Source organism: Sinocyclocheilus grahami, unplaced genomic scaffold, assembly GCF_001515645.1.
Source record: "Sinocyclocheilus grahami isolate Dianchi unplaced genomic scaffold, SAMN03320097.WGS_v1.1 scaffold942.1, whole genome shotgun sequence".
Taxonomy (NCBI): domain Eukaryota; kingdom Metazoa; phylum Chordata; class Actinopteri; order Cypriniformes; family Cyprinidae; genus Sinocyclocheilus; species Sinocyclocheilus grahami.
The window spans coordinates 140,528-144,189 of record NW_015506121.1 but is presented as its reverse complement, the minus strand read 5'-3'; positions in this window follow the sequence as shown (position 1 = coordinate 144,189).

Genomic DNA, 3,662 nt, shown 5'->3' with positions numbered 1-3,662 from the left:
TTTTTAACCACTAAAAACTGTCACATTAGTTCATCGTGATCTCACAAAGTTCTGCTATGACCAATGAATCTCACACTGTGTAATTAATATTATTAACATCGTCGTGTATACACTCTGTATGTTATAATGAAAGGATTCGATTGTGATTAGTACAGAACAAAAACTGGTGTGTGTCGCAGCCATTAGGTAAACCAGCATACATTCATGAGGATGATGAAAGTGTTTTAACTTTAGTAAAGCCCCCAGACCCCCTGCTCGTGACTCCCCCTGCCACCCCCATACACGTTCAAAACTGAGGCGATTTCACTCCAGCGCTTCTTTTGTTCCTTATGGTTGTGATACGTTTTCGACACATTATACAGACAGTCGTGTTACTACAAAACATCAAGAAGCAGTTTCCTCCGTCTCCACTATACAATGGAGCCGTACAGCAGCTGTTTTGCGGTCGCTCATTGGCTATTGTGAAAGTACTGACGTAATCATATAGCCGTCATCATCCCGATTTCAATCCTAAATATCAAACATGTTTGATATGATCGGGGAGGCCCCGATTTGTGTGCGAGCAGATCGGGAGGTGCAAGATTGGATCGGTGAATGCCTCACATTACCAGATAATCCGCGCCGAACATCGGGAGCGATCGAGGGGCTAGACAAGATTTTTGCTCCGATTCTCGGGAGGGGGAAATCGGGGCTAAATCGGGCTAAAAATCCTGTAGTGTGAGCCAGGCTTTAGTCAGAGTCTGTTCTCGTTTATGTAATGTTGGTGTACTTGGCTGTCTCCTGGATTTGCTTATTAAAATACCTTTTGTATATCTCCTTTTGTATATCTCCTTCGTCCTCGTGTGTGTGTACCTCACCAACCCGTAACAGAAGAACGGACCGACTACAGTTTTTTTTTATCATGGACGATCCTAATGTTGCCCTGTTATGTCTGGAGCAGAGGGACTGCTCCCTAGAGACTTACACCATGGATTTTTTGGAGTTGGCGTGCCTAACACACTATCCAGACGCCTCTCCGGGAGTGGTCCTCGGGACAACTTCGCCGCATGTGTGGAGTGGGTGCTGGAGAATAATGGACTATACTTCTCTGTCTGCCCCGCTGGTGAGGACATCTCCAGCCCCACTCCCAAACCAGAGACCAGCCAGCTGAAAAGCTCTAAAAGTGTGCGTACAAGTAAACAAACTTATCAGAATGACCAGGTATATCATTTGTGTGTGTAAAGTCTATTTGTAAATGCTGGAATGGCAGTTCCGGGTGTGTAAGAGAATCATGTTTACTAGCTTTATGTCGATTGGTCTTAGCACAGATCAAACAAGCATCTAATAACAACAAGGTATTTTTCTTACATTTGCTATACAATACGATTGATTCAAATTTTGAATCACTTTCTCTTTTGACACATGTGAGACACCATGATAGTATCTGCATAGCATAACAATGGTAGAGGCTGGCAGAGCAATCCTGCCCTGCTTATCTCTCAAAATACCTGCTTGATCCGGTTTTGCCTCATTCGCTGCCCATTATATAGGCATATGTCGAGGGGAGTTTCAACCCTTTAACCAATGAGGATATAGATGACATACATATAGGATCTTGGCCAAGAACATGTGTTTATATAAAATGGCCACATGTACAGAAAAATATGGACATATTAGGAATAGACTTGGCAAAGGATGCTGAACTCTCGTCATAGTTCATCACGAACTACTTTACCTTGGAGTCCTAGCATTCATGTCCTTATTTGAACATTTGAACCAAGAAAAGCTAATGCATACATGTGCGCATGCGTACCTCGAATATGAGTAAGAGACATTAAAACATCATTCAAGAGAGAGAGAGCGAGAACAGATGGAGGAGGGGGATTCAAAGAGAGTGCGCTGTATAGGGAGGGAGTGAGAGGGAGAGGAAAAAGAAAAGGAGGGTAAAAACATCTGGAACCAATCTCAAGACAGAGAGTGTTTTCTAACAGTCAGACATTTACACATTTATAAATCGGGGATTAAACGTTGAGTTATGGTCGCCTAGCCAGTCTCCCGATCTCAACCCCATAGAAAATCTTTGGAGGGGGTTGAAAATCCGTGTTGCCCAGCGACAGTCCCAAAACATTACTGCTCTAGAGGAGATCTGGATGGAGGAATGGGCCAAAATACCAGCAACTGTGTGTGAAAACCTTGTGAAGACTTACAGCAAACGTTTGACCTCTGTCATTGCCAACAAAGGGTATATAACAAAGTATTGAGATGAAATTTTGTTATTGACCAAATACTTATTTTCCACCATAATTTGCAAATAAATTCTTTAAAAATCCTACAATGTGATTTTCTGGATTTTTTTTCTCATTTTGTCTCTCATAGTTGAGGTATACCTATGATGAAAATTACAGGCCTCTCTCATCTTTTTAAGTGGGAGAACTTGCACAATTGGTGGCTGACTAAATACTTTTTTCCCCACTGTATAACTCCGCTTTGCATCCGCTTTCTGCTAATTGCTGATCGAGATTGACATGCTTAATGGCTGACTGACCCGGTACACTCTCATTAATTTCATTCACGAACGAGATGTACCAGTTCATTCAACTTGTTCACGAACGACATGTACCAGTTTGGTCATTTCATCTCTCTCGTTCAGACTCAAAAGAAACTCGGTCAGTGAAGGGCATATTCGTTTACTACATTCAACAAATCACTTGCTCCGTCACATCTCATACTCGAAGGCTATTGGCTCGAGGTTTAGTCATTCTTTGACAGGATGAAACAGTTCACAGAGCTACCCGGTTCACTGATCTGACCATGCGCTGCTATGGAGGGAGGAATATCACACCCCTCTCAGTGGCATCTTTTCGGGGTCAGTTGGCGAGGAAAATTTTATTTTTCAGTTAGACTCACCTTCGGGTGTAAAAGCAGGCCAAAGATATTTGATACACTGTCTGAAGCACTCTGCTGGGTCTTACTTAATAACTTCAAACTACCATTCGTTCTTCACCTATTGGATGACTTTCTGCTCATCGACTTTCCAGATGCCAACCCATCGTGCAGCATTAATTCCCTGGTTAAAGCATTCAATAAATTCGGCATTCCTCTTGCAGAAGAAAAAAACAAAAGGCCCATCTTGTGTCCTCGATTTTCTCGGGATTACGCTAGATTCAGTGAAAATGCAAGCATCTCTTCTGCTAGACAAACTAGAAAGGATTAGAGGTTTCATTAGAACTTATTCCCAATTATCAGTGGTGGAAAGAGAACTGAAAAATATACTCAAGTAAAAGTACCATTACCTTCCAAAAAATTTAGTGTGAGTAGAGTAAAAGTACAGTCCAAAAAACTGCTTGAGTAAGAGTAAAAGAGTAGCCTATTTAAAAGTACTCATGAGTATTGAGTAGTGAGTACTGCGCTGTGGATTCTACCCCCTCATAATAAACGCTGTACACCGCAATTTATACATTTTAAAAACATTGTACATTCTGTAATTCACATTATCTTGTTCGTCATTAAGAATGAAGAGTATCTATCATCCAGCAGTTTTAATTTTGACTGCCAACTCTTTAAAATACATCAAAACAGCACGGAAACAGTATTCAGTTGAAGAAAAGATGAAAGTTATTCTCAGTACAATCATCCCCATTTAAATCATAAAGTTTGAAAAAATTTATTTTAAATCATATGTA